Below are 11,331 nucleotides of genomic sequence, written 5' to 3' on the forward strand. Positions count from 1 at the left end.
TGGGGTGCCTTCTGTGCAGAGTCTGCACGTCCTCCCTGTGGTCGCGTGGGTTTCCTCAGGGTGCTCCGGTTGCCTCCCACATCCCAAAGACATGCAGTAGGTGAATTGGACACTCTAAATTGGCCCTAGGTGTGAGTGTGTGCGTGTGTGTGCCTTCTGTGGAAGGTTAGGTGCCGGGCTGGCAACTCGACACCGTAAAACTCCACTGCCAATCATAAGTGGACAGATGATCTGCTGTGGCGACCCCTAACCGGGAAAAAGCCGAAAGAAGAAGAAGACAAAGAAGGGGATAGAACACTGTAGAATAATGTACCCAAGTCCTACACAATTCACAGAAAAAAAGGTATACAATGGGATAAGATCTTGCACGCATTTTTATCCCACTGCCTAACAACAGTGCTCTGTGCAAAGAGTACACATGGTAGAGTAATAACCCTCTCCCTGAACTATACAAATTCAAAGACATCACACTAATGGTATATGGGCCAACTCTTAACACAACCACGCATTTTCCTCCTCCCACAAAGTGATGCTGGAGAGCTCTCACAACACCAAACACACTCAGTACAATAAACAGTTATGAGTCTTTCTCTGCCAAAATGCTTAAAGCATCTCAATTATTTACTAATCACTACCAGGCATTGCGAGAGAGCAAAGAAAAGCAAATGAGGTATAATATACCTTCCTAAATACCACTGTATACTGTGTGCACATTTACATCATTCACTGAAGCAAACAGGGTTCTGTATGCTTCTCTTCATTACAGCAATCACTGTCTAGGAACTGCGGCACTAAACAGTTGCCTACTAACACAGTGCATAGCATGATTTATGTAACTGCACACTATGTTTATTCACACCAGAAAAGTGTCTGTGACAGAGTGCCTTTGCACTACTAAACTGCAAATGCAAAATAAAGACAGCAAGATAAAAACACTCAAGAAAAGTTGAAACCAGATATTCTAGATGAAAATAAATGAAACAATCAAATGCACATAAATTCTAAACTAAAATGATAATAAAGCTGAATTGGTAAATGAGTTTACTAGCTTTCACTATAACATTATAAGAATTGGTCTTGAAGCCAAAGTAATGTAAATCTAAAGGAATGTCAACAGCAGCTTGCATCAAGTAAAAAAAAAAAAAAACAGAAAGGTCACCAGCCGGAAACATTCTTTCTGGGCACATTCTGTTGTATAAAAAACACTGCACAAATTTCACTAACTTGAACAGACATACTAACAACTAACTTATTCTGGTTCGTTCCCCATGCAAGCTAAATGCCAATGGTGACGAAGGCAAAAGAACTATGAAGTTCAAAATAAAAGAGATGACTTGCTTAGCAAAGCACACGGTGTCATCATCCCACTGAACATTAATCAACTACAAAACAACAAAGCCAAAGGTACAACCAAAATCCAAAAAACATAAAAGAAATACCGTCTCTGAGCCTGATCCGCACTTTGTGGAAACACAAAGTTAAAGCACACTCAGATGCCTGTAAATGTGCAAGCATACATTAAAAAAAATAAAACAGAAAAAAGATTATCAGAGTTAGGCGATGTTGATTTTATACTACAAATCAACAAGAAATTATAGATTTTAATTTAGCAATGAAAGGTTTCAAGTAATGTTAGATCAAATGACTGATAACTTGGACTCCACAACAGATCTTTAGTAATCTTCAAAAAAAGGCAGAAGCACAAATCTAGACTTTCATGCTTTTCATGCTGTTCCATGTGTAGTCACGACTGCATTTCGAATTCTAGTATGGTTGGCAGATCCTGAAAGTTCAAAACTGTAACAAACTACACAAGAACTTTGCAAAGCAGAACCAAGACTTAGAGGTCAATGAGATCTCTTGATGAAAATCTGGTTCTTGGATTTAGTTATCATTAACTCAGCAAAAATTTCCTGAGCAGCTAAAATGGGCAAACTAATAGTAAATGACATGGATTCGACTTGAACTGCAAGATCAGTTCTTTTGCAAGAGTCTAGTCATCCGAGTCTTACATCCGTGTGTCAGATTTACCCAGTGTTTAGGTAATTTCAGTAACTGTGAACTTAGTTCCAACTGATTCTATCTACAGTCTAGTTAGGTTTTCTTGCAATGTGAAAATTTTATTTTAGGTCTTAAGTCTATTTTTTATTTCAGTTGACGCGATTTTTTACCTTCAGCTTAACAGGCATTTTTTTCTTTTTTTTAAGCTCTTGGGTTCATATTTTTCAGGTGTAACTGATGGAGAAACAATTACTTTACAAGAGTGAGTATACATAGGAATCGAGCATCTTGCATCACTCTTTTGTCGACAACAAAGCAACATAAACCTTGTTCAAGAAAAAGCAAAGCCAACAAAGTAAATTAGCAACACAGCATGTAAGAGTACAACAAGGAAACCTAAAATCCTGAATGTACTTTCAGTAATTGAAGTTTTAAAGGTAAAAGCAAATATAACCATACCTCTGAACCATACCGAATTCCTCTGTATTTACCAGTTTTGAGGACAAAAACATGGGGTGCCATGAATTCCTGAGCGGCCCCTTCAATTCCCAAATTTCCCGGGGTTTTTTCAATTTTTTTTTTTATGAAGTTGGTGCTGACGTCATCACATGCAGAGGCATGCTTGATAATGTCAGCCTATCGAAATTCAGTTCAGGGCTTGAGGGAGTGTGTACTGCTCTCTTTCTGTATTTACATTTATTTATTTTTTTCTGTAGTACATGGTTGTACCCTACGGCATGTCTTTGGCTTGGCACAGTTGCACAATGTGGAATTGTAGTGGCAGCAGGTGGGAAATAAAAACAGCAATGAAGAGAGCGGTGGAGGATGATTGGACGACTCTCTTGGTCTCAGGCTGTTGTTCCTTTTTGTTTTAATTTAAATTAAGTGCAGCAGTTACATACTGCAGAGTCAGACTGGCCTGCTCAGCCCACTCTTAACCCCAGTCAGCAGCGACCGTCTAAGTCTTTTTGCACTGAGTGCTGCAGAGTTTCCACCTCACCTTAGGGCTCCAGCTGGAGTTCTTGCTGTGGTTCAGAAGTCAGTGATACTTGAGTTAAAAATAAACAATCTGTTTCTGGCCTGGTGGTGGTAGATATTTTTATTTCTGATTTATCTGAAGTTGGTTGTTGCTCGATTTAAGTTGACGATGGCAGTTCTGAACCCAGATAAAGACAGCACGGAATTGGAAAGGGATTACCAGTAAGTACATTATGAACTCTTAGCCGCAATTAAGAGATTTGTCTTTTCCTTTGGTATTTTGGGTCGACAATACTGCTATTCCTAAGTAACCACCAAAAAACGGTGTATGAAAAGAGTGAATGTTTGGTGGCATTATCTGACATTGGGGTTGTGATTTAATAACTATGATATCAGAAAGATTGGATGGTAACTCCCCACAAGAACACGTCTTGCTTTATTCTGTCAGGTGATGTACAACAGGACCCTTCACGGTTGCCTCTGCGATCAGTGACGTCATCAGAAAAACAACAATGTATGCATGCACTGGCCGGTTTCTCCTCATCTCTCTGGCAGTGCATGAATATGTTTGGTTTAATGAAAATTGCTATATGTTTTTAACCTTTCATTACTATAGTTTGCTGTAGTCACATCATCCTTCTCCATTTTCATTGATTGTGTTAAACGATTTGTTCCAAGACTGTATTTTAGTTGGCCACTCCCCCAGAGAAATCCTAGATCCAGCAGACTAAGTAGAAACTATTATTTCAGTGCCACGGTATAAAGAAGTGCAAGAAAGGCTTTGGTAGTCTCTACAAAATCTTCTGCTGGGGCCACATGAAGATACACCAAGGTGTGTACATCTGTCTTCAAGACGTAGTTTAAAAGTATATGTGCAGTAGCTGTTCACTGTGAAGGGGAAAATGGCTTATTTTTTTCTATCCAGTCACTGTTTTATACCACACAGTGGATAATGGCTCACAGAAATGCAAAGATAAACAATTGTTTTTGAATTATACTGTATACTGTTAGAATTAGGACTTTTGGTGTGAACTAAAGCTTGATTTTAGCCAGCCATGTCTGTGAGCAGGATCACTCTTGAAATCTTGCACTGGACAAGCTTCAGTGTTAATTGTGGAACTTGTAGATCTAGTATTCTCAGAGAAAGTAAGAAGAGATAACACAACGAATACCCATCTGAATATGTGAGACCTCTAAACACAAAGTACAGTTTTGTACCTACCATAAATGTAGATGTCCGATAGGAATGCATCTGCAGTCCTTACAAATGGGTTGTCCTGTCGTCAGGCAGCCCTTCGGTCGGCCGGATTCCAAAGTCTGGGTCTGGCTTCGGCTGGTGTCGCACTTCACCCGACGTCATTGCTGCAGTTATTCGGGTATAAAGGCATCAGCCGACGCCATCTTCCTCAGTGTTTCTTGCCCCAGATGCCAGGTGCCCTCTTGGAAGGCTAAATTTGGATAAATGCCAATGATTCCAAATAGTAGAGAGCAAACACAAAAAATAAGCATGTATGTACATATATACAAACAAATACACCATAATAGATCCCCCCCAGCTAGCTATAAGATGGCTAAATACCCTAGGAGTACCACAGAGGGGCAGGTGGGTGGGTAATCCTGACTGCAGATGCATTCCTATCGGACATCTACATTTATGGTAGGTACAAAACTGTACTATGTCCTTCAAGGATGCATCTGCAGTCTTTACAAATGGGTAGAATACCATAGCCAAACTAGGGGAGGAGGAAAAAGGAGATTATGGTGTAGTTAGGATCCCTTGCAACACAGCAGTGGCAAAACCTGCTTGGGATCTAGAGTATAAAGGTAAATTATAATGCTTGGCAAATGTATGCACGGAGGTCCAAGTAGCAGCCTCTATAATGTCCTTGGTAGCCACTCCTCGTAAGAAAGCTGTGGTAGTGGCTGTAGCCCTTGTAGAGTGAGGCCTGATGTTCTCTGGAGTTTTCTTTCCATGATAGGAGTAACAAAATCTAATGCAATTTCCTATCCACTTGGAGATTGTTTGTTTTGAAATTGGTTTTCCTTCCCTTCCTGTTGCATATGCTACCAGTAGCTGGTCAGTTTTCCTGTTGCTCTTGGTTCTGTCCAGGTAGTAGCGTAACTGTCTATGCACATCCAATCCCCTGTTCTGTGGGTTGGGAAAGAAAGTAGGTAGGTGGATATAGCCTGATTTAAAGATACTCTGGATACCACCTTAGGCATGAATGTAGGATTTGTTCTCATGGACACTCTATCTTTATGGAAGATCAGGAAGGGTTGCACTGCCATTAATGCCTGTAGTTCAGATACCCTTCTTGCTGAAGTGATTGCCAGCAGGAAAGCAGTCTTCCATGATAAGTATTGTAGTTCTGCTGTTGCTGCTGGTTCGAAAGGGGGAAGTGTCAATTTCTCTAGCACAAAGTTCAAGTCCCATGTTGGCAATGGTGGTTTCCTTGGAGGTTTTACATTTTTAATTCCTCTCAGAAACTGCCTGAGCAGAGGGTGTGAGAATACAGGAGGATCTAAGCTGTATTCTGCTGAGATAGCTGATGCATGTATCTTGATGGAAGAATAGGACAGGCCTGTGTGGAAGAGCTCTGCCAAGTATTCCAAGATGCTGGCTATGTTTACCAGTGACACATCTTCTCCCTTTGCAGTACTCCAAATGAGAAATCTTTTCCATTTTGCTGCATAATTTTTTCTTGTTGAGGGTCTGCGAGCCTCAAGTATAATGTCTTTAACCCTCTGGGATAAGTTTGGGTTAATTGATCTTATGTGATGTTCCAGGCAGTCAGCTGCAGAGTCTTCAGGTTTGGATGCAGGATGTTGTAGTTGTTCTGTGTTAACAGCAATGGAACCAGGGGTAGTGTCCATATTAGTTCCCGAGACATGCTCCTTAGTAGTGGGTACCAATGTTGCCTTGGCCAGTCTGGAGCTATCAGAATGATCCTTGGCCGGTCCTCTTTGATCTTCAATAGCACCTTGTGCATCAAAGGAAGTGGTGGGAATGCATATGCTGACAGGTTTTTCCAACTGAAAGATAGGGAGTCCACCTTCCAAGCAAGTGGGTGGTACGTCCTCGTGCAGAATTTCTTTAGCTGGTGATTGTGTGGGGATGCAAATAAGTCTATTTCCGGGAGTCCCCATCTTCTTGTGATGGCCTTGAAGATGTCCAGATGCAGCATCCATTCGTGGGCATCAGTGGTAGTCCTGCTTAATATGTCTGCTAGAGTGTTTTCTTTTCCTGGTACGAAAATAGCTCGTAACTGAATGTTGTAGCTCAGAGCCACATTCCATAGGTCCAGTGCCATCCGGCATAGAGGGTATGAATGTGTGCCTCCCTGTTTGTTGATGTACCACATCACTGTGGTGTTGTCTGTCCTTATCATCAGATGACCTTCTCGGAGAAATGGTCTGAATGTCTGGATTGCCAATTTTACTGCCAGCATTTCCTTTAGATTTATGTGCAGGTGCAGCTGGTCTTGAGTCCATAAGCCTTGTATGCACTTGTCCAGCATGTGGGCCCCCCAACCGAGGTCTGAGGCGTCCGTCGTGATGGTTTGGCTTGGTTGAATGCTGTAGAAGGGCAATCCTGTGTTTGATTGGCAGGCCTGAGCCCACCATAGGAACTCTTGCTTCAAGCATGGGATTATTGGAATTTTGGTTTCTAGGCTGTGCTTGTGTTGAGACCATAAATTCTTTAGGTACCACTGTAGCTTTCTCATATGCAGTCTGGCATGAGGTACCAGTATTATGCAGGATGCCATGAAGCCCAGGGCTTGCAGTACTTTTCTTGCTGTTAGATGGTTTTGCTTTGTTAATGCCAAGAAGTAGAGAGGTAGTTGCTCTTGTTTTTCTGCAGTTAGGAATGCCATTTGCTTTGATGTGTCCAGCTCTGCACCCAAAAAGGTTATTCTTTGGGATGGTATCAGCCTTGACTTTTTTATATTGACTGTATATCCCAGGGCTTGTAGCAGGTAAATGACTCTTTGTAAGTCTTCTGTTAGCTTGTTTATGTTGTCCGCTTGTATCAGGCAGTCGTCCAGGTAGGGGTAGATTTGGATTCCCTGAAGCCTGCAATGAGCAATTACTGATGCCAGGCATTTCGTGAACACTCTGGGCGCAGTAGATAAGCCAAAGGGCAATGCTGAGAATTGATAATGCTCTGATCCTGCAAGAAATCTGAGGTATCTTCTGCAATTTGGTCGTATGGGGACGTGCAGGTATGCCTCCTTGAGATCTAGAGTTACCAGCCAAGACTCCTTGCCCAGCATGGGAAGAAGCTGCTGTAGAGTCAGCATTTTGAATTTTGGAACAATGAGAAATGTGTTTAAAGCGGACAGGTCGAGAATAGGCCTCCATTTGTTCTCTTTTCTTGGTACCAGGAAAAGTCTGGAGTAAAATCCCTTTCCTTGTTCCATAGATGGTACCTTTTCCACAGCTCTCATCCTTAATAATTGAGATATTTGTTTTAGAGCTTCTACCTTTTGAGTTGGTGGTAGGTTTGGCATTCCTCTCTTTCCTGGTAGAGTATGGAAATGAAACCTGTAACCTTGGTCTATAGTTTGCAAAATCCACTTGTCCCTTGTGATGTAATGCCAGTTCTTTGAAAATAAAGCTAGCTTTCCGCCTAAGGGTGCTTCTAGTAGTTCCCTGGTAGGCGGTGCTAGATCCAAGTCACTGTGATTGTCCTGTTGCAGTGGTGGTGGCTGCGTCTGTGCCTCGCTGGTTGTTACCCTGCCACTGGCGTCCCCTGTAGGCACCCCTGGATTGGTTTCTGCCTCTTGACCGCCTATTCCTGCCTCTCTGTGCTTTAGAGGAGTCTGGAAAGGACCAATTTTTGGAGGGCCAATTCCTGCTAAACCTTGGAGGTTGGACCTGTAAGAAATCTTTCACTGTTTGTACAGATTTCGCCTTCTCCTCCATCTTCTTCAGTACCTGTTGTGCAGGTGAACCAAATAAATTAGCCTTGTCCATGGGAGCATCTAATAGTTTTGATTTGACATGGTCCGGTAAGGCCTGTTCTTTCAACCATGCATGCCTTCTGATAACTGTGCCAGTCATGGCTGATCTAAAGGAAGCCTCCAGTGCATCATAGCCGCATTTTAGAGAATGGTTACTAACTTGCTGAATGTTATGTACCATTTCCTGAACATACTTCTTATCAAAAGGTTCATCAGAAGACAGCTTTTTAGTTAACTGGTCTAGCATAAACTCTTGATATTGTATCATATGAAATTGACAGTTCAAGGCCCTAGCTGACAGAGTAGCAGAAGTGTAAACTTTTTTACCCCATCTCTCTAAGGACCTGGATTCCCTTTCGGAGGGGAGGGGTTTTTTAGCAGAGGTAGATGCTACAGCCTTAGGACCCTGGGAGATAGTCTCGGGATCTGCCAAAGGAGCCTTGTATAAATGGTGATGTGTGTCCGGAACCCTGTAGAACCTATCGGGCTTAGCAGGGGCCGGAGGTAAAGAATCAGGAGCAGTACAAGCATCATTAAATGCATCATCTACAACAGAGAGAACTGGAGGTATAGCTAAAGGCCTATGTTGTGGTAAATGCAAAAAGGTTCTAAGCCTCTTCCTGGAGTCTGAAAAATCTTGGCCCTGCCACTGAAATTGTTCCCTCATGGCATGCAAGGTTTCCCCAAAGGAAAATTCCTCAGGTGGAGAGGCAGAAGGGATGGACTCTTCAGCATCAGAGTCTTCGTAAGGGGAATAAGGAGCCTCTGGAGGGTCTGTATTTTCTGAATCATCAGAGGAATAATCTGTGGACACTGGCTCAGGGGGCTCTGCTCTAGGCCTCTTCTCTGGAGGTGGATGAGAGGCCCTGTCTGGATGTGGTTGGGATCCCCGGATTAAAGAAATAAGATCCTCTGCCAAGGAAAGCATTTGGGAACTGGAACTGGGCCTGTGAGTGGGGGTCTTAACAGGCATAGTTTTTGTAGCTTTAGCTGCTTTAGCCCTAGCAAAGGCCTTAATGGACATGGCTGCAGGAGGCCTAGCAGCTCCACGTGCAGGAGTTGAAGTATCCAAGGGAATAGTGTCAGATAATTCCTGAGAAATCGCAACAGCAGGTTGGATTTCAGAAGCCGATTCCACGAGGTTAGAAGAAGCCTCGGTTGAAGGCATGTTCGCTAAAGGAAGAACCGCTTGCTCGGTTTCAGCCGAAACCGAGACACTCGCGGGTGGCTTAACCGCGGTTTCGGCCGAAACCGCGGACCGCGAGTGTCGGTCCTTTTCCTTGCGTTTTTTGGAGATTTGTGTAGTCGGAGGATCCAACGGCATAATATAAGCAAAATCAGGGCCGAAAAACTGCTCAGCAAATTCCGACCGACGTCTAAGCGTCCGTCGGTTAAAAGAAGCACAGGCTAGACAAGCTGCTACGTCGTGGTCTGGGCCTAAGCAAGGTAAGCAGTAAGAGTGGAAATCTTTATGAGGTATTTGTTTCCCACAAGTTAAACAGTTATTCACTTTTTCTGACATCGGCTGAGGCAAGAAAGAGTCCCCAACGGGGTACTTAGCTTTTTAGAAGTCTTCGAAGTAGTATTCGGTAGTAGTAATCTCTGGTTCTGACCGACCGGCACTTGCTAACAGCTTCTGCTTCGGGCGCCACGCGGCAAGAAAGACTGAGGAAGATGGCATCGGCTGATGCCTTTATACCCGAATAACTGCAGCAATGACGTCGGGTGAAGTGCGACACCAGCCGAAGCCAGACCCAGACTTTGGAATCCGGCCGACCGAAGGGCTGCCTGACGACAGGAAAACCCATTTGTAAGAACTGCAGATGCATCCTTGAAGGACATCCACAAATCTAGCTGTATTAGATCAGTGCTTCAAGAAGATTGTGGTGGTGGTAGGAGTAGCAGTAGTTGTAGTTTTAGCTGAGTTTGACTATTCATGACTTTGAGGACTGTAGTATTCCAGGCCTGAGTGTTCCTGCACCCTCAAATTCATTTCTTCTGTAATGTTGTCTGTCAACCTTGTCTCTGCTTTCCACCTTTTTCTTTTCCCCTAGAACTTTTACATTCCAGGCTCCAGCTGGTTTATTTTAAGGTTCCATTGACCAGAGTTCACACTGAGAAGGGGCAGAAGAAATAAGCAGGTGCCAATGTTTGATGATATCCTGGCATAAATTTTAACAGGAAATCATTTTAATGTATAATAAACACATGGGAAGGACAGTGTAGGGAATCAGACTCCGTGAAACTTAATGAAGTGGTTGAAGCACAACACTGTACATGTTTACACATTATAGTGCTCATGGAATACAGTCCAAAGCAGCTGACTCCCTAACATAAGCTTTGGCAAATAAAGACTTTGCACTAATGGACTTAACAGAAAGATAGTGATAGACTTGGGTACTTTCTGATTGCCTTGTTCCTGCTCTAGCTGTTTCAATTTAGTGCTAAGATGACAGCAGTAAGTGGCTCACCACAACTGCTTTTCTGGACACTTTTTTTGTCACTTATCTCATGCTGAAACAGGTGTTGCTTTCTGCTGTTGTTATATTTGCTATATGAGAAGTTCATCTCCACCCTGGCATGTTACAACATTTTAATGGAAGTGTGCTTGTTCCATGATGTGTCTGTATTGCCCTAGTGCACCTGCGATGTGGGAGGTCTGTTTAATGAACAAAAGAACAAAACATGCATCTTACTGGGGTGGGGGCCATATTTTGATTGTCTGTTCTTCAGTTTGCATTTGAAAGTTGGGATCCCGCAATTCTATTAGAGTGGGTGGGGTTACATAATTATGTATGCAAAATTTTATGTTAAACTGTACATATTTGTACCTATTTTTGATGGGCCTTTGTCTAGATTTTTGATCTTTCCGGGTTGAGAGTTATGAATATAACACTTCAGTGCTTTACACAGTGAGCAAGAAAAAACTGTTTAATCAATAATGCCACCATCTGGAAAACTCATTTTCAGTTTAGTCATGAATACTATTCCCTTGATGTGGTATCTCCAGAAAAATGTTCTCCTCACATCTTTACATCCAATATGTACTCCAAGCTGCTTTCACCTTTGGTAATTAGGTGTCCCACTAAATACAACAGACACACTGAACCCATTACCATTACTTCAAGCTTACAAAACTGTCCAGGGTATGACAGACCCCTTCATAAACCACCACCAGCCATAGCTCTCAACCCGCAGACACTGCAAATAGGAACAAAGGCCCCTGAAAAGTAGGGACCATCCACCTTAAAATGCAGACATCTAATTCGCATAAAATTTGAATACCAAATAGCACATAACTCTTCATGCTTCAAGAAAGAATTAGGGATACTACTCAAAAACACATGTTTAAAAAACACGACTGACAGCTACTATGGTAGGGTAGACA

Source organism: Protopterus annectens, chromosome 2.part1 (genome assembly GCF_019279795.1).
Source record: "Protopterus annectens isolate FY-2018-M chromosome 2.part1, PAN1.0, whole genome shotgun sequence".
NCBI lineage: Eukaryota > Metazoa > Chordata > Ceratodontiformes > Protopteridae > Protopterus > Protopterus annectens.